Source organism: Vanacampus margaritifer, chromosome 14 (genome assembly GCF_051991255.1).
Source record: "Vanacampus margaritifer isolate UIUO_Vmar chromosome 14, RoL_Vmar_1.0, whole genome shotgun sequence".
NCBI classification, from domain to species: domain Eukaryota; kingdom Metazoa; phylum Chordata; class Actinopteri; order Syngnathiformes; family Syngnathidae; genus Vanacampus; species Vanacampus margaritifer.
Genome location: NC_135445.1, coordinates 14,137,568 through 14,158,451, shown reverse-complemented (window position 1 = coordinate 14,158,451; position 20,884 = coordinate 14,137,568). Strand labels below are relative to the sequence as shown.

The 20,884-nt window shown below is 38.0% G+C and overlaps 1 protein-coding gene across 5 annotated transcripts in view; it reads left to right on the top strand.

Annotated features, from left to right (window-relative positions):
- Positions 1 to 20,884, top strand: part of strbp (spermatid perinuclear RNA binding protein) — a 96,305-nt gene that overhangs the window by 22,097 nt on the left and 53,324 nt on the right. For 3 of the 5 annotated variants that reach the window (XM_077542748.1, XM_077542747.1, XM_077542751.1), the window contains exon 2: positions 11,885 to 11,923. The gene's annotated coding sequence lies outside the window, so the exon portion shown is untranslated. Of the gene's footprint in view, positions 1 to 3,834; positions 3,959 to 11,884; positions 11,924 to 20,884 lie in introns of all 5 variants that reach the window. The other 2 variants (XM_077542750.1, XM_077542749.1) reach the window with 1 other exon arrangement.

Genomic DNA, 20,884 nt, shown 5'->3' with positions numbered 1-20,884 from the left:
ATAAGATAAATAAAATGAAGTTTAACTTACTTTTGGAAGATGTACTCGATGCTTAAGGAGATGATGGAGGAGGAGGAAGAGGAGGATTTTATATCATGAGAGATTCTTCGTCGTCGCTGGAATCGGCTTCAAAAGTTATTTCCTGCTTCACGGGGACCGGCGTTTCTTCCTCCTCCTCCTCGCCACGTTGCTCAGCCTCCAATGAGCTCTCACAGCGCCAATCGTCGGTATTAGCGGCGGAAAGAAGCACTACGCGCAATACAAAATCTAACTTACAGCATTTCTTTCCGAACATTTTTCGACATACTGTACGCACAGAAATGTTCGTATGTACCGTTGTTCGTAACTCGAATGTTCGTAAGTAGGGGAGCGTCTGTATTGATAATATATTGTAACTAAGTATAAGTATATATTCCTCCCAAAGTTGGATAGTGACACTACTCCATTAGGTAGCACTCATCACATCATTCTGAAAACGAATTGTTTCTCGATTCCATGTGTAGGAGCTTTGGCTACAAAATCCTCCGTGCCGCATACAGCAACACATTTTTCTCATAATTTGCTCTGTAAAGTTCAGCATTACATGTTTTCTGCCGGCGGCGTTTAATGTGGTAAAAATGTCTGCCACAGCACACAGATGTCATTTTAAAGGTAATTCCTGGCCATATTTGTTACGGAATATACAGATATTTTCAAAAATCTAATTTTTATTTTGCCTTTGAACAACACACAAACATTGTTTAGTCCTGAAGAACACATTATTTACTTTTTATTAAAAACCTCCACGCAGCTGAAGTTTTTCAAAGACCGTCGACAGACTTTTTATTTTTTGGTGTGTCGTATAATGTCCAAAATTCTCTCAGGTTTTCAAACTTTATTTAACAATAGAACATGTTTACTAGTACAAATGTTATTGTCTTACGTGGGTTGATTTAATTTCATGCTGTGACAGAAGTGAATGTGACTTACTTACTCGCATACACAAGAAATATATTCATTCATGCAGTCTTCTGGGCTTTGTATAGACGAGCGCTGACTTTTTAACGTAATATATGTGCAAATATACGGAATATGGACGCAAATCCTCAGTGATGAACGGTTGCCATTCAGCATATCATTTGCTTTGCCCTCTCTGAGTTGTGTGGAAGATTTGATTCAACTTGCTCGATGTTTCTGTTTTTCTTGCTCTTTTGCAGCAGAAACAAGAATATGATTCGTTATGTTAATCACCATCTCACAATACAGTATTTTTTAACCCATAACTTGCTCACACGGCAGCATTCAGTTTTTTTTTTGGTGCTATACTGACTCCCAACTAATCAATGAGTGAACTAATTGATTTAGAAAAATAAATAAATATGCATCACAATACATGTAAGATTATTTCTCCCAAAACTAGAAGGTGTAAAAATATCAGGGTGTGGACCAAGTTGCACCACTTTGGGTGGGGGGGGAAGGGAGGTTGCACTTATCTATTGAAGTAAATGCCGTATCCAGTGATTTTAATCCTCAACTCAATATAGAGCACTTAAACATATTGAGGATTTTGAGACAAATTGATTATTTGAGCAGTGGGTTTCAAAGCCTTGGTTTACACTGCAGGTCCAAGTGCCCAGTTTGGATTTAATGGCAATTTACACACATTGGATATGACTGTGTTTACATTCATGGATCATATGAAATACACAAAATGGACCATATTTAAACGTGTATGCGTTCACTGTATTTTTTTTCTGTATTTTGATGACATGAAGCTCACATTGACAGGTTAATAACATTCAGTCTTGGCGTTTGCTGCGTAACTGTTGTATGTGATTTTTATTTTATTTTTTATTTTTTTGTCTGACTCCGATCTAGGGATCATGATTGTAGCTCTTGAGAGAAAGAAAAAAATAAAATAAAATTGTCACTCGAACCATGAAGTAAAAATCTTGCCCAAAGATGCTAAATGTGGTTGTGCATTTAAATGGTTCCTTTTCCTTCCCACATCAAGTTTGGAATATGTTGTGCAGGATTTTAGATGAGAAAAAGCGGGAGCAGTGCATAAGAAAGACGAGCAAGCTGATTTGAGAGCGGTGAAAACAAAGCAACTAGCAATGGAGGAAAGCGGAATTAGATGGCTCGATAATAAACCACTGGGATTGCAAGATGTCTGAACCTGAACATCTAATGGCTGTTTGCCGCCTCTCAGCTTTTCATGTTGTAGGAGACTGACGTGTTTTACGTTGATGGCACAGACAAAATCAATGCGATACCGCTTTCCACCCTCTCTCTCCGTGGGAATTGTGTGACCCAGTTAGCTCCTCCAGCAGGCAGCAGCAGAGTTATTTTTACATATTAACAGGAGACAATACTTTGTCCTCTACTCGTCCTCCTCCCGTCTCTCTGCTTCCCTTTGCTCTTTATCTTCCATCTGAGCTGTTCCCATCCTTTAAACTTTCTCTGTTGGCTTCAAGCCCACCTTCTTTCAAGATTCATCAGCTCCTTGCCCCCGTTGATAGCTCAATATTTTGCTAAATGAGGTAAATGACAAATGCTCGACCAAGCAAAAGAAAAGCAGACCATAAATGAATGGACTATTGATTTATATTCGGTTGACTTGTGTCATTTGGACCGAGGATTATTGCTAGAATTGTTTTTCGGTTGAGTAAACTGCATCAGGAGAGACTAAAAAATAACGGCAAGATGTTTGTTTGCAGGTGGCTTTTCCAGGTACTCTTGCAATTTGGTTAGAAATCACTGAATCACTAGGGCTGGGAATCTTTGACTGTCTCACGATTCGATTTTATTCCGTTTTATGGGTCTGTGATTTGATTCAGAATCGATTATCGATTCAGAACGATTTTAGATTTAAACTTATTTGATTGACTATGATTTCTGCTTCAATTTATAGATATGCAAAGAATTGTCATGATCCAGTCTGACTCGCTAATGCTAATTAGCGCGCTACTCGTGGCACTTTTATCACTCAAAAGAACGACTATTCATACAAAACGCTTCAGGAATGTATACAGAGAAGCATCTTAACATCCTACACTGCAAAAAAAAAAAAACTTTTATTGGAATAACTTGATCATGACTTTTTGCTTCTATGTGGCTACAACTTAACAGTGTATCAGAACGAGCTGAACCACACTGCCCCTAAGTGGCCAAATCGTATACAACATGAACAGTGCTCCCAATAAAGGCACACACAAACAAGGGCAAGAAAGTATAAAATAGTTGAAATAAAATGGATTTTGGGACATTTAAAATAGATTCTGACACATACTAAATGAGAATCGCAATTCTTATGAGAATCTATTTTTTTTGGCACACCCCTAATGCTGAGGTCTTGCTGTTGCTACTTTGTGCTACAAGATGTGCTACTTTACAGGCACATTTTTCCGGAACATTCATGTCTCTGGGTTTCCCTTTTTCAGGGTTTTAGCCAGATCAGACTGCTGCCACTTGCTAGTAAGAAGAGTCTGAACGATTGAAGAAGTGATCAATCTTTACTTGTTAAAGTGCATGACTTTCATAGATCTTTGCAATGCTCTAATTTAGATTGATTAAGTCTAAGTGTGGATGTGCAGGAGTCGGACAATTGTTGAATTGATTAAAGATTCTCTAATTTGCTCTGTATCAATTGAGACACATTAAGATATTGCCCTCCGGTCTGCCGCAAGTCAATACACTATAGGTTACTGTATTGATCATTCGTTATTTATATTCCAGCGACAGCCGGCAGGTTTTAAATAATGGCTTTCTTTTCTTTCTTTTTTTCTTGTATCTAGTGTTTTATTTGAAACGTTCCCTCTCCTCTCCTCTCCTCTCCTCTCCTCTCCTGAGAAGAGAGTGTAGTTGCAGGTGTCGACAGGTCGTCTATTCCCCTCCTAATGATGATGGATGGCCTGACTGCAGAGAGCAAGAATGCAGGCAGAAGCTGAGCGATTCGGGGAGATTAAGAAATAGCAACGTAAGAGCGAACTGCGTTTATATTTGTCTGCTGCCGGGCAGGTGGTGGGAGTTTTACTGATATGTTGATCCTTAAATGTTTATATCGTTCTTGTCATCTGCCTGATGGTGTGCACGTGTGGAGAGAGGAAGACACTGCTGCAAGGGAATAGTCCTCTAAGGGCGATATTCTCCTGTTAGCCCACAAGTCAATTGCTATCTTTCTTGCACACTTTTTGCCATCTCGGATTATTTAGAAATTCGTGCGCAGCTACCAGAGGGTGGCCCTAATTTATCATGTATCATGGAGATTTCATGAGACGTGAATCTCATAGATGTCCATTTTGAAAATATGTCACACTTTGTGAAATCAACTTTGATCCGGATACGTTATCTTCAGTAACACGTGCACGGCTCATTTACAGGCTCCTTTTAAAAAAAAAAAGCATATTTTTGCCTTCACTTTTATAAATCCAATACAAGCAATTTAATCAAAAGTGTGCTGATAATGGAATGCTTAGAAAACTTGAGAGTTGACCAGGTTGGAAGACCTGAATAAAAAAAAAAAACACATCTCTCAGAGAATAGACGTCAAGATACAGTGTCCTGTTGTTTATAAAGCTCTTAATGGTTTAGACTCAAAATACATTAGAGACTATCACTTTTTAAGTGTTATATTTTCGCTCCACCTTTGTGCTATAACTTTAACCTTGTTGTTATCTCTTGTGGCTTTTATTTTGGCTGTTTTTCTCCCTACTTTTCAGATTCTTCTAAAATTGATTTTTTTTTTGTTTTTTTTGTATTCTCTGTGTGAAGCATTTTGATGGCCTTGTTGCTAAAATGTCCCAAACAAATATACGTGTCTTGCCTTGCCTTACAAGCGTAAATCAATTAATAATTTTGTTGATTGTATGGAAGAGGTGTTTTGTTCATTGTGTCTTCAAGCAATTGAACCAACAATTGCAGTCTTGGCTGCAATCAACAGAGATGGTGTTAATTTAAAAAACAAAAAAAAAGCAGTCAAACATCACACCAGCAATAGGAAACTAAGCTATGACACAACTCTGACATAGAAAAAGGAGCACTTTTCTCCTGTCTGTTTTAATACTTACTTTGTCAAATATGAAAATGTACTAGTCACTGAGAAAGCTGTCGCAATGTTAACATAAGTGTAAACATGCACATTACTAATGCTCAATATACTGATAATATGATTTGTTAATTCTGATACCAAAGAGGGATTAAAACATATCCGCTTTGAGGGTGGCAATAAGTCCCTGTATCCAGAATGCTGTTTGGAGCATCTCCAAAATTGTTCGTAATATTTGTTGTATTATTCCTTGATTTCATGAAACAATCCATTAAATTTGATCAATTGATGGTAAGGCTGTGCAATTAAATGAAATTCAATTACAATTTCAGTCATTACACTCCACAATTACAAAATCGGCATAATCGTAAACAAAAATAAAAAAATAATACACATTTTTAGTTGTTTAAATTAATATATTTGCACCTTTTTATTTTAATTTAAAATGACTAATTTGGCTCATTCATTGCCATTAACGGCTATAGATGTCAAAAACTCATTTGAACTATTTCTATTAGTTTCACCTTTTTTTCCCACTTTTGTTAACAAGAGTATGAAAACCTAGAAAAAAAATTATTGTACATTTAGAACAGATATAACATTTTTGATTAACTAGTGAAGTCATGTGATTAATTACAATTAAAATTTGTAATCGCCTGATGCCCCTAATTCATAAAAAAAGAAAATATTATTAAAAAATTAGGGGTGTCAGACGATTACATTTTTTAATTGTGATTAATCTCATGACTTCACGATTAATCACAAATTCTATATCTGTTCTAAATGTACAATTTAAAAAAAAAATCTAGGCTTTCATACTCTTGTCAACAAAAGTGGGGAAAAAATGTGAAACTAATAGAAATAGTTCAAATGAATTTTTGACGTCTATAGCAGTCAAATGAGTTAATAAATCTTGTTTGGTCCAAGAGGAACTTACAATAATTATAGTGTTTCAAAGAAATGCATTTGTCTTAACATTTTTACATGTTTAAACATTTTATTATTTTGTACCCCAAAAACCAAATGATTGTCCTAATCGTGATTTCAATTATTACCAAATTAATCACCATTAATATTTTCTTCATAATCGAGCAGCCCTATTTGAAGGATTATTTATGTGATCCTGATAACAATGCACACAAGCATATACTGTAGTCCTGATTTGCTGATTGAAAATGATCGCTGTGCATGCCTTTGCCCAGCAAAAGAAATCCGATTGTTGGTGTTAAATGGGATGACACTTAATTTTGTCTAAGGCCTCCATTCTCTGGTATCTGTCACCCTGCTGTCTGAGGCATCAAATAGCGGTGTGAATATAGGCTTGACAGATAGGAAGTGTGAGCCCCTTCACCCCCGTCACAGCACACGCGCACGCGTGCTGACACTATGGTAAAGTCTCACCCTTCCCAAAGTGAAGGCTGTAGCTATGGCAACCATGAATGAGGGGCAATGATTGGGCTAGGTTCAGATTTGTTAAGTATGAAGCCAGGGTCCGACTATATGCATACATACACTATATATGTTCAGGACAGAGGTCTTATTGAAGCTCGTGGTTCAACTTGCTTCCATGAATGTATCCCATTTAATTGGCCCACACCTTTTGTGCAGGTGCTAACAAAGTGGGTTTGGAAACAGTGATGTCTTTGTAATTGCCAAATCTCAACTGGGGCTCACTGATGAATGATGCATTTGTGTCTCGTGGTGAGAGCTATGTCTGATTTTAGAGTCCCAGCTAAAGTGTCACACCCATCAGCTGGTTGCTTCTTTGGTAACTGATATGTGCAATACTCTTGGCACCCGTGCGTTGGAGGGCCAACCGCAGTGGGTGGAGAGTGGAGACACACACTTTGTTGATGGGTTGACACCACTCGACAGCAATGGGAATAGGAATAACACGGAAAGGAATTTACCATGCTCATCTTCTGGTGATAACAGTCAAATGCCAAGAAGAAGAAAAATTGGAAGAGATCCCCAAACTGCACCAAGTATGTTATAGGATCTAGATGCAGATTGCTTGAGTGGGAGGAAGCGGACTAAAGCTTCACATGAAGAACAACAAGCTGATAGTGGAAAGTCCCAGACACCTCACTTCTATTCCCCAATCTTTCCCAGCAATTCTTAATTGTGTAAACATTTTTTTTTAACCTGTGTATTCTACATACTCTACAACACAGACAAATGTGTGATATGTATCTGTAATTTAATAACAGATTATTGGAGTTACTCTTGCATGTACATTTTGCATAATAGGATAAGGGCACTACCACATCATAATTACTCTTACCGTGTATGAATATTAAGAAGGATTATCATTTAGATTTGTATTTTACTTAGGGAATCAAACTAACATAAACACGAATGGATTAATGTGTTATTTTGAAAGGATGATATAATCTCTCATTCAAATTAGAGTGATAGATAGATGGGTAGAGAGAGAGTTTTAGTGTACTCAAATAGATGCCGTACCACTAACGAATCATGTCGCTGACTTAAATAAATAAACTTCACCTCAAGTAGACATTTCAATTTTGTGCCACTAAATAAAACTAGGGCTGGGTTTAAAAACATCTAATATTATAATAATATATATATTGAATCAATTTTCCTTTTTGAGCCTGATATCATAAATTCATAAAACCATGAATCCATTATTTTAGTATCTCTTTTTCCCATCAATTCATAAGAAAACTGAATTTTTAAAGGCATTTTTTTTTAAATGTTATTTATTTTATGTATCTTACTGTTTTCTTGAAATTTAGAGTTATAAAAATATTCTGATATCATCCTTGCCGAATCAAGGAGCTTGAAACCGATCACTTTTGGAACTGGGCTCCAGAGTGGAACGATTTCAAAATGCACGTTCCAATGTGGACACCATATGCGGGATACTCCTCCGGTTTGGTGACGTATGCTCCAATTCTTGCGTGACTGCGCGCGAACCGCCAGTCTGTCAACAATGGCAGATAGCCGTGTCGTAGTCGTTTTGCGCATTAGCTATTACAGCAAAAATATTTCGCGTGACATTGTTGTACTGGAAATACCCGCCATTGTCACTTCTCCTGTGTTCGTCTCACTGATCTGTATATACCACTGGATAGCCCAGCCCGTGCAAGCCGTTGAAGCGACAGAGCGGCCATTTTACTCCTCCCATCTTGCAAGCAGACTACCATATAAACGATATGAATATGTACAGATTAGACATGTACAGCTCGTAGGCTAATTTGCACATTTGCAAACATCTGCTTTTATTTTGGAAAGCAGTGGTCAACATTTTGCATATGTAATGCTCTGACATGTTACAGACCAAATTAGTACGCATCAGTCTTTTAAAATGCTATTTTAACATGCATGTACCTAATAAAATACAACACTTGTAAGTATTAATGGGCAAGTACCGATACCAGGTAACAATTATTTGAGTATGATTTTCATTCTATATTTTCATTACATTTGAATGTATTCATCACACAGTACACTTATTTTCCTACATTCAAGCACAGTGTTAATGTTTGTTGCAGTGGCCTACAATAATAAATACTAGTTTATTTTAGGAATCTATTCTCTACCTCGTTTTTAAGAACACTTAGTTCCACTATGTTATTGTTTTATGATGCTGGTCCAAATAGTGGTACAGTGACATTTTTATAAATTAATTTTTGTGTCTGTTTACAGGTAGTTACCCCTATTTTCTTCATGTAATTTTAATACATATAATAACAAAAACGTTTTGTCATGATTACTGCATTACAACTGCAGTTGCAACTGCAATACCATTAAGACGACAATCAATGACAGTTATGTTATGTAAATCAGTTTATATGGGGAACTATGTGCACTCGGCGACACCAGAAAATAAAATGAAAAGGGTTCCAAAACCGTTCACGACCACTTACCCGTGGAACTTCGTGCTCCTCATCCCTCCGCGATCCTGGCTGACTTCGTCTATGCGCCTATGATTATCCTTCTTTTACAGAATATAGTAACGTTTTGGAGCAGAAACCGGCACAATATTCCCGTTTTCATCCCTCCTCAGGTCGCGACAGAACAGCTTGTTTGCTAATACTCGCTAGCAGTAGCATGCAGCGCCGGCATATATAAACAATGCATCATTGGCCATGTTGCGAATGAACTCTAACCAATCATGTGAGTCACTGGCCGCATCGAGGATTACTATATGCAAATTGCATACGGCCATGTTTTTTTCCCCCCCTCCTCGTCATTGGCGACGTGGCGAACAGGGAAGCGCACACCCTGTATTTCAGCAAGTGTACCTGCAATATGAAATCGATTTCTAAAGTTATGACTGGGCCATCGGCCGGTTCAAGCTATTTTTAGACCGATTCATTAGACTGTGTGTCAGTGCACTCGCACCGTTCAAATCAAAACCGGATTTCCGGTTCATACCGGTTTTTGTATATATATATATATATATATATATATATATATATATACATACTGTAAATGTATAGGATCGTATGCTGAGAAACTTTTCTTGGGAGGAGTAATATGGCGTCCCCGCCTGTACAGGTCAGCGGCCACCTTAATGGTGGAAATAGTTTTGAATTGATTCAACCTGGTCTCATCGTTGTTGTTTTTTAAGCACAAAACCTTGCTGTTTGAACAGGGCTGTGTAGACTTCTTTCATCCACTGTATATGGAAAAAGGCTATGTACATTTTGACGCCAGTGAAAAGGTGTGAAAATGAATTGGCCTCTCCATTTAAACCCTAATCGGGATAGCGACTCAGAGATGGAAAGTCATCAGGCTTCTCTCAAGGATTGCTTGCCTCTTTTCATTAATGAGCAGGCAGCATATGGTGGAAGAAAGCCTCATCTTGGAATGACTATAAACAATGCTCGATGCTTCCACAGTATTTGGCTTGAAAAATACTCGAACACGCCCAGTGTGCTCCAGTTTGCGAGTCAAATCTTCGCACCACTAGTCGATGAGAGATGTTTTTTTTGTTTTTTTAATACAGTTCTTCCTTAAATTCTGCATTGCTTCATAGCGCGACAGCCAAGTTCCCGTTCCTCTTGATCAATAATGAATTACAAATCAGGATGAAGGTTTGTTAAATTAAACACTGCTGCTTTTTCTTTCTCAAGGGCACAATGTTAAAATTAGGACAGGTCTGCCTTTGCCAAAAGGCGTCTAGTTGTACAGTGTTTTACTTCCTCCAGGGAAATTGGTGTCACTTAAATTTGTTATATAAAGCAAGCTGTATTAAACTAACAGCAGTTACAGCCAGGTTTTATGAAAGTACTACCAGGGTAAAATTTTTATATTGCAGCGTTAAACATAACTAAAGGCTAGAAACCAGTTTAACTCACCATAATAATAAGTCCATTATTCCCCAACCAACACCCACTTCAGACATGCTCCTTTTAACAAGGTGTGAGTGCTTGAAATAACACACCACATTTGTCCTGCTCTCTTGGCAGCGTAGTTTCATGTTTGTGCGTGCGTGCGCGTTCCTTGCACTTGTGGTTGTCAAGTTGTGAGGTGTGTGTAACTGCATATTATCTCTGCGGGTAATGCTTTCTATCATACAGTTGTGTCGATCTGTTTGAATGCTTTGGGTTATTTAGGCGTCTGTCACACTGTAACCAGGGTTGTTCTTTTATTGATTTAAATAATAATATTTATAAGCAAGGTTTTCCGATGATAGTGTTTTTTTTGTTTTTTTTTAATTGCTCGGGCACGACTGATATGCATTTTTTTAGACTGATGCAAATACCGATTTTTGGCACCAAAAAAAATACAGATTCCTTATTAATCTGCCGGTTATTTAAAAAAATATACTGTATATATAATGCGATTGAATTCTATTAAAATAACAATTTTTCCACAAATTGGGAAGAATTTGTGCTTGATGTAGTGTACTAGTGGGAATGTGTTCCCACAGCATTTGTGTGTGACTATTCGTTATTTGTAGGAACAACAATCCCAAAGTCGATCCTCCATTCACTTTGAAATTAGCGCGAGGCTAGCGATGTTTAAAAAACGAAGCATGTTTTGTATTTAAATATACAGTGGATGTAATTCTTGTCGTGTGTTTAGTTTAACAGTTAACTCCAACGAATGGAGTGTCATTAAACATATTAAAGGATGCTTAGGGACAACAGAATCACATACGCTAGACACTTGCTTGTTGCTAATGCTACGCAAGGAAAATGGTGCATTCAGTGTACTTTCATAGTGTCGTAAACTTTGGTTTTCTTGGATTACCGTATAACATTTTAAAGGGAAAACAATCGGTTAAGCCAGGTGTGCCTGACCTCAGTAACCACGACGACAATGGCCAGACACACCTGGAGTAATCACTTTGTCCAATCATGAAAGACAGGAAGTGAAGGAGTGGTATCGAGTTCAGGAAGTAGTGGATTTGTGCAAAGAGCCCATTGGCCCATTGTTTTGGCCGATGTTTGAAGGGCAATCATCGGCCGATTATAATCGTTGGCCGATTAATCGGTCAGGCCCTATTAATTGCTATAGGGCTTAGACAAATAAAAATATAACATTTTTACTAGCATGCCTAGCATAAGTGATTTATTGTACAAAGTGCATGATGAAATTTGTAGTGCCCTGACCAATTACAAATGCTTTTTGTGTGTGTGTGGGGGGGGGGTGACAATGACCTCTGCGCCCTTTAATGTGTTTACGGTTCTATCCTTTGTTAACTGTGATTCTTAAAACTACTGCCTTGGCATACATACCCTGTTGCATAATTTTTCATGTGAAAATCCCAGTCCTGTCCTGTTATTGAAACTATAATTCTTGCGTCTACTTTGGTTTTATATGTGGATATACTTTCTTTCTTAATGTGATTCATAATATTGCCTTTTGTTTTTTCCTTAGATACCAGACCTTGAACCGGACTCCTGAGGGAACGTGGAGGTGAGGAAGATAATCATTAATCAAATCAATCCTTTGTATTGTATAGTTTTTTTCCTATGAACTGTAGGGGCCTGTTAGTGCCTCGTCTTTCTTAAAATTCCCAACATCAAGAAAACAAGACTTGCCCTGTTGTGGGAGTTTGCTTCTCACCACTGCTGAGTCCAAGATCCACCAACTGAGTGCAAATGTGCGCGTTTGCTCTTGTGTTTCTGATTTCCATCCAAAGTTCAAGTGGAAGGTATCAAAAGAATTCCTCTGGGGGTGTTATACTGAGGCTTTTAGCAATGATATGGTGAAAACTCTGCTAATGGAGAATAATATGTGTGCCCAGCAAATTTGAGATTGACAGCTTGGGGAGAAGTCAAGCGCCGAGAACTGTTTTCACACATGCAGTCACAAGTACATGAAGTCTTTACCTCGGTGTGAAATTTGGACGCCAACAAAGATCTTCTTTCTTCGCTGTGATCTCTAACCTGCCTCGCTTCGAGGTTCCAACCATGCTGAACCTCCCAAATAACTTGCACAGCTACCTATTAAAGCTGTACATGAATAATACACAATGCTGTATATTGGAATGCCTGGCGACCTATACATGAATAAATGTCCATTTACAATGTCGTTGAATAATGTGATATTATTGAAGTTATTGTTAACAGCTAGAAAAGTCATCAGCTTCGTATGTAGCCACTATTGATGACCCCATTCCTTCATATGAGTTTGAAGATATATTTGAAGTTGTTGTAAATTGTTTTATCACTTTAGGGTCCTTTCATTCTCTCCATGCTACGGTAAAATACTTGTAGATGGAAAGTAGCTTTCATGGTACTCAGCCGGCAACCTTCCCCACTTGCATCTCAGTGGGGGTGTTTGTTGGTCTGCGTGTGCGTGTTTATGTGTAAATAATTGATTACTGCAGAGGTTTAGTGGATTCCTGGTAGTAGTGAGCCAGACGCTGCATTGCTCCGTTCCTGTGTGTTGAGTTGCACTTTTAGATGTGTTTTTACTCAGCTGTACTATTCAGTCTTGTTTGGATGGCACCATCTAATTAGGATTTATTTATAGCATGGGGAATGCGGTGTAAATATATTGAGTTACCATAACTCATCATATCATTAAATAACACTGTACAAGCCTTAAAATAACTTTTTTCTTTGACAAGCAGTTTTGCTAATCAATGACTTCATTTGGGGAGCCACTTTCTAATTTTGTGGATTTTTTGTATGTGCAGATTATTCAATTTAATCAATTCATGACTAGTGTGCTCATTCTTGGTTATAGATGTCGAAATGAACTGCATTTTACCAACTTCTCAATTTCTTTCCACTTCACTGCTGGGCGATAAATTATGGCTTCTTTTTTTTTGCATGCATTTATTTTAGCAAGCATTAAATTTAGAAGGAGTCACATGATAATATGATATAAAAATTTGGCCCAAAAATGAAATAAGCTGCTGTTACCCCACAATAAATGTACAAACCCAATTAACTCATTCACCCCCCAGTCATTTTCACGGAAGCAACCCTCCTTTGCGGTTGTTTTACTGGATTTTGATATTGTCTTCTATTGCTATAATCAGGGGGTTTCTGTTTTGCAGCAATTATCATTAGAATTTAGCTAATTTCCATCATTATTCACAAATCAGTTTAAAACAGTGGGGAAATCAGCTTGTTTGCAACATGGCCCTGGTTGATCTCTTATAATCTGCTGCCACCTGCTGGCCGTTTTTGTAACAACTACCATTGCTTCAAGCATTCTCTTCAGTTCAGAGGCTGCATCGAACCCTTCTGTATGCTCTAGCATAAAAAAACAAAAAAACATAAATTAAAAAAAAGCATAAATACGTCTTTGGGAGCATGGTAATATTTAAAATACTGTAGAGTGTATTTAGCCATTTTTAGGAGCAAATGAGTTAAATACAGACACTTGCTAGTACACAGCACACTGAAAAGAACTTGAACCTAAGTAGCTTCACATTCAAATTGCAGTTGCATGCATATCACTCTTTTTCCGTGCCATGCTTGGTTTGCACTTCTTTTTCCTCACCCTCCCTTGCCTTCACAGTAATGGTCATCTTTCACTAAATGCCTTTATTGCTCCACTTCAGTTCAAACTTCTTCTTTGTCATGTCTTTTCTGTCTTTCTATCCCCTTCGCCGCAGTGTCCTTGAAAAAGCTGTGACTTTGCCGGAGAGCGCAGCAGTGAGCATCGCTCCTTCGACAGACACAAATGCACGCACACGCATGCACGCATAACCCTCAAAATTCTATAAATAATTCATCATCATTAAAGTCTGCTTGACTTCTTGCAAATATTGTTACAAATATTGCAGAGTAAACCTACATCTATTTACTGTGCCAAACACAAATTTAACCCGCATATTTTCCCACTTCTGGCAAAACAAATATACTCCAAATAGAACACTTATAACTTATTCACTCAGTACAGCGTCATCCAAAATAAGTGCCTTCCCTTGAAAAAGAGATGAGGTTTTCACAAATAGTGTCCACTGACCATCCTTCTAACAGACGGCATGTCGCAATTAGCCCCAATCATCCACTTTGTTGCTTACCAAAACAGCAGCACCTATGTATGTAAACAGTCTCTCTGTTGGGCCTTGAGGCTGACTGTGATGTAAACAAGTTGCATTCAATGCACAGTATTAAATATGATCTTACATTATGTGGACGCATTATCTTTTAACTCTTTGACTGCCAGACGTTTTCAGAAACGGGATGTCGCCAGTGCCAGCCGATTTAAGCATTTTGACTGATCTTTCAAGGTCCACAGAAAATGTTGTGTTTGGACTATGGAAACACACATACTACCAAATGAAAGATTGAACTCTCATCTTTCATCAGAAAAGATTTTCTACCTTATTCCGTTTTTCAGTAATCAACAATAGAAAATGGTTAGTTTCACCGAAATGCTCTGTTTTGAAACAAAAAAACTGAGAAAACAAGCTTTTTGTGAAACAATGTTATTTCATGCACTCTAGTGAATTGTACACTTCTTTTTGTCCATGAATGATGCCACAAACACCTAAATAGTGCTTTACTTCTGTAAAACACTATCACCAACAATGAAAAAGTGTTTTTAGATTGCAAAATATGTTTATTTCCATTCAACAGTGTAACAATTTGACAAAACAATTTCGCAAACTATTTACAAATGTGTGCAACTGTGGTACTATTTACAATTATGTGGATGTTTCAAATACAGTTTTTCTTTTTGTAACACTCCCCTGCGTGCAAGGCGACGCAGCAGGATTTGCACAACAAATTCGTTTCACTGCGATTGCCCCTTTCGCATGCAGACGTTACACTTTCTTGACGGCCTTTTTTTCCGGGGAATAGCAAGTAGCAGACTGTACCCACTACTCCGATGATTATGCATTGGACTCGGGGCACTCTTCATCGTCCGATTGAACGTCCGCCTGAGCGTGCTCGGTTGTGCTCCGCGCTTTCCGGTGTTAGCATCGCTAGCCGGTGAGGCTTTATGACGTGGTTATAGCCGCTGCGTCAACGCTTCCAACTTCGGCGTCAACCTCGGAGCCACCATCATCATCATCGTCGTCAGCAATGTGCTCTTTAGCACTGGTCGATGCTTTTCGTCTTTGAAAAAAATGCTCAAGCGTGAGCTGCTTGCAACCGGTCGCCATTTTCGCTTCCCATCCCCAGCCATTGTCCCCTCTAGCTCCGCCTCACGTCTTCTACTGACGCCTACCCTATCTTGTCAAAAGAGAGTCATCGCTGCCATCTAGGGGCCAAAAATAGTCATTAGGCTAACTAGATCTGCTTGAAACTTTCACCACAGCTGGCCAAGGCTTTCCTCCACCAGTTTCCCCCCCAAAAAAATAAAAAAATTGGAGAACATCTTTTAACGTCCTTGGTGGCCCTCCGTAGGTTTTTACTAAACGTAATTTAACGTTCTTGGCAGTAAAAGAGTTAATGACAGTAATTATTCCAGTAGATGCTGTTGTGAACACTCTACATTGTTATGTGTCAATTTCTCGCCATTTCTCCTTAATAGTACGTTTTATGGTAAACTACACGTTCACTTGACATAAATTGGTAAATGTAGCTTTGTTTAATATTACTTCAAAAATGCATTGGCAATAAAGGCCTCCTACTTAATAGATTTAACCATAAACATTTCACAGTTGAGTACATTGTGGCTGCTGACCACTATTTAACATACGGTATGGAATAAATTTAATCATTATAACTGGAACAATTGTCAATTGACCATTACCTTTCCGTTTTCCTGATCAGCTATGTGGGGAAACTAATGATGAATCAATTTCATTTTTGATGGAATGATGAATTCTTCTCGGATTTTTTTTTGCAAATCTTATTGTGTACGCTTATATTGTTTGTAATGCTTTGCTTATGTTATTCTTGACATGTCTGGAATGAATGAAAGGAAGAAAGAACGTTGTTATGATTCAGGGTGAATTTCCAAATTGCTGATTTTTCTTTTTTGAAAAACATGGCATAGTTGTTTGTGTCCTCTCTTGTGTCATATCTAACGACTAAAATGAAAACTGATTGAGAAATTGGGAGAGTTGAGGTTCTTTCAGTTTTTTTTAAAGTCCGTGCTCAATTGACTGTAATGTTATGATTGATTGAGCAGCCTTGTCCCAAGATGGCCGCCGTGTGCTGACGTTAGTTACTTCACACTGGCTCAATGCACTTGAGCCATCTAGTGTTCTTATAGATATCTATGATGGCCGCCCCTTGTCACTTTGTGGCAACTGCCCCATCTCGGAAAGATTTTGATACCCGTGACTTTTGCACTATTGCAAGCAAACATGGTCCCGTTCTCATGAAATAAAATGCACACATATATTAAATAAACCTTGCCCCCCGCACTCTAGGTAGGTTTGCTAGCATGGAAAAGCGATGCTGTTCTGAAGCAGCATTTCCCATTTAAGTCAGGCATTCACTAATCTTGGATGAGGACATCCTATTGTCAGCTTTTCCATAGCTTTTAAAATATAGATGAAGTCTTATTGTGTTGTAAGATGAGACGATATATAGTCGCTTGATACTGTTTGTTCTCATCCGTCTCCATTAGAGGTCACAAAGCATGCTGTGGGTCACTGCTTTGACTGCCGCCTTGCGTGTTTTCAGTCGCCGGTCAGGTATCGCCTGGTTAAGTCACTGATGTGCCGGCCTGAATATTTATTTTCGATAGCATATTTTGAGGCTTGTGTCTTCTTAATATGCTGATATGTATGACAGTATCTCAGCGCCCTCGGTCTTTGTGTTATGCTTGGCTGAAAAAAATGCTGCCGTAGCCATGGTGACCAATCCCAAGGGGAAAAGTTGAATGAAGCTGAATCTCTTACTGACTCTCTTTTCCCTCCATTGTCCCGTGCATATTTACAATTTGACGCTTCCTTTGTCCCACAAACACACACTCGAGGATCATAAGTGCTTGCAAGTGCTATTTGCCTGGCAAATGTTGCTCTCTTCCAAGATTGCTTAATTGTTCAAGGAAGGAGGTTGATTTTTAACCTTTCTTGCATGCAATTGTTTGGTTGCACGCTAGTGACAAAGATTATGGTAATCTGATCTTTGGCTGTTTAACTTATTCACTCCCAGCCATTTTTACTGAAACACCATTCGCTCCCGGCTGTTTGGCTGGATTTTGACTGATTTTGCAAGGCCCACGGAATATTGTGTTCTATTGCCATACAAACATAGAACCTACCAAGAGAAAGATTAGAGTCTCCTCTTTCATCAGGAAAAAAAGTACATTTTAATCTGTTTCCGTTTTGCAGCAATTAGCATTAGAATAAGATAAGTTATATCATTTATCACAAATCAGTTTAAAACAGTGGGGAAATCAGCTTGTTTGCAACATGGCCCTGGTGGATCTCTTATACTCTGCTTTTTTTCCTCTCCCTCTCTGAGAGAGCTCAGTATTGTTCATTTGGTAATCTTACTGATTCAACATGTCATCATCATTGCTCTCTCTCTCTTTTCTTCTTTTTTTGTGTGTGTTGTGTTTTATAATCTGCTGCCATTGCTTCAAGCATTCTTTTCAGTTCAGAGGCTGCATCAAAGCCTTCTGTATCTCTTTGACTGCCAAAAACGTTAAATAACGTTCAGTAAAATCCTATGGAGGAGTGCCAAAGACGTTAAAAGACGTTTGTTTTAAAACAGAGGTGAAACTAACCATTTTCTATTGTTGATTACTCAAAAACGGAATAAGGTAGAAACAAACTGTTTTTTCTGATGAAAGATGAGAGTCTAATCTTTCATTTGGAAGTATGTGTGTTTCCATAGTCCAAACACAGTCAAAATGCTTAAATCGGCTGGCACCCACTGCATCCCTTTTCTGAAAACGTCTGGCGGTCAAAGAGTTAAGGTCTAGGATTTAAAAAAAACAACGTAAAAATGCATGAATACGTCTTTGAACGTATTTATACGTTTTGGGGAGCAAATGAGTTAACAAATAGGTGTAAATCTAAGCATAAAAACAAATGTACAGTATTGACACCACTTCATTCTAGGCTTTTAATATTCTTCACTACTATAGAATTCAGTGCAAGTCTCCCCACAATCGGCCTTCCTGTCTGTTTCTCAGTCGCTTCATCTTCTCCCAAGAGGCAGAGAGAAAGACAGGAAGTCTCTAATGAAATGGCTTCGTGGAGCACACTACCTTAAATTGACCCTGAATGAATAGAGTCACTGATCAGCTGCTCCTAAATCAGAGGAGATGCGGTCTCAAAAAAAAGAAAAAAAGAAAGAAGAAGCTCAACAGGCTTGTGTATAGTCCACGAAATTTAGCCATATATGTATGCTCAGTAATTGATCCAAACCCAATTCCCAATAAAAATAATTCAATAAATGCCCATTCCTGTCCCTAATCAACATTTTTTTTTTTATGCTCTTGGCCTTTAATGGCATTTTGTGTGATTGTGACGCATGTTAAGACTAAATGAGGGAGAAAAATATAGAACCTAATGTAAGTAAAACCGAATGACAGCGAGTCAAAGAGATACATTTTTAAAAGCTATAGTAGACCAATACCATCTTTTCCTTTCATTACCCATCCGTCTTCTCTGCTCATCTGCCACCACAGCCACACACCACTGCTTTTATTAATGAGAATGGTCGGAAAGATAGAGAGAGAATGGAACACCGGGATACCTTACAGTGACGTGCATGTGAGCTCGCCAGCCTGCTTTTGAGTGTTGTGGAGTAAAACCCCCATTAGGGAATTAGTCCACATCTGGACAACCCATACAGTCATGCTCGTACTTAATTTTTCAACTGGCAGGGCTTTGTAATGATGGTGTATACGCATCGTTTTCCACCTTCAGTATTCTCCCAACAATAGTTGAGAATCTCCTTCCGAAAATGTAGTTATTCTAGTTTTTCCAAATATATCTTGCCTTTTTAATCTCCTAATGGACATCTAGTGACAATCAATTCATGCATGTATTTAATCCTTAAAATCCATTTGTTTTCCGGAGCAAGCCCACAAAGCTGTCACATCAGGCAGTTTAAAAGAGGCTATTTACAACTGGTAAACATTTGTTTCGTCTTCAAATCAATTTGAGTACTTTCATGGAAACATCTTGTTTGGATGCAGCATTTCTACATCTCTGCTATTTAAATATGAAAGTAGAAGGTGCATTGCAGGTGTCCTTGCTTCTATCCGCCATCTGTTTAGTGCAGGGATTCTCAGCTAGTTGGACACTCAATTGCTATCTGGGTGGACAGACAAAAAAATAAAAATAAAAACAAACTTACAATAGTGCTGTCACTATTGAATATTTTTAGAATCGTTTAATCCATAGGTGACAAACTCCGGTCCTTGATGGCCCTAGTCCTGCAGGTTTTGGAGGTTTCCCTCTTCCAACACAAGCTGATTCCAATCAGCAGGATTGTTATCAGGCTTATGCAGAGCCTGCTGATGAGCTGATCATATATCAACTGTGTTGGAGAAGGGAAAAATCCAAAACCTGCAGGACTCGGGCCCTCCTGGACCAGCCTTTGACACCTATGGTTTAATCTATTGGTTATTCAATTGACTAATCGGATTCATTTTAATTTTGCAAGTTAAAGTGTTAAGCATTTTTTCTCCCTTATTACCCAATGATTGGTGTTTATTTTGCACTTCATATTTGTGTAGTGATTAACTCATTGATGGCTATAGACGTTAAAAAAATATTTCTACTAGTTTTACTTTTTTTTTCACTTTTGTTAACAAGAGTATGCAAACCTAGAAGATATTATTGTACATTTAGAACAGATATAAAATTTGTGATACTCGTGAGTTAACTATTGAAGTCATGCGATTAATTCTAATTACAAATTTTAATCGCCTGACGCCCCTAATTTTTAATAATTTAATCGCCTGATGCCCCTTAATTTTTAATAATCTTTTTTTTTTCAAAAGAAAAAAAAGATAATTTTGAAAAAAATGTCTAGGTTTTCATACTCTTGTTAACAAAAGTGGAAAAAAAGTTAAACTAATAGAAATAGTTAAAATGATTTTTTGACGTTTATAGCCGTCGATTGCAGTGAATGAGTTAAAAAAGGCGGGGATTGATGTTGTACTATGTTACCAGTTCGGTCATTGTTTTCTAAAGTAAAAAGAGATGTTTTCAAATGTCTTAAAGATAATCAGTCTTCTTTCATGAAGGACTACAGAAATCAGTGAACAATTACTGTTCTGAATGATTACTGTATACTGTATGTTTTAGAGGCAGATAAATTAGACACATCTACTTTTTTGGCCTTATCGCTTACGTTTGAAATTTATTTTAATGTACACATTTTAATACAAGGGCGCTGTGGATGAGTGGTTAGCACATCTGCTTGGCAATTCTGACGTTTGCTTCCGTGGGCTTTCTCCGGGTACTTCAGCCTTACCCTACATTCCAAAAACATGCATGTTATGTGAAGACTCTAAACTGTCTGCAGGTGTAAATGTGAGTGTGAA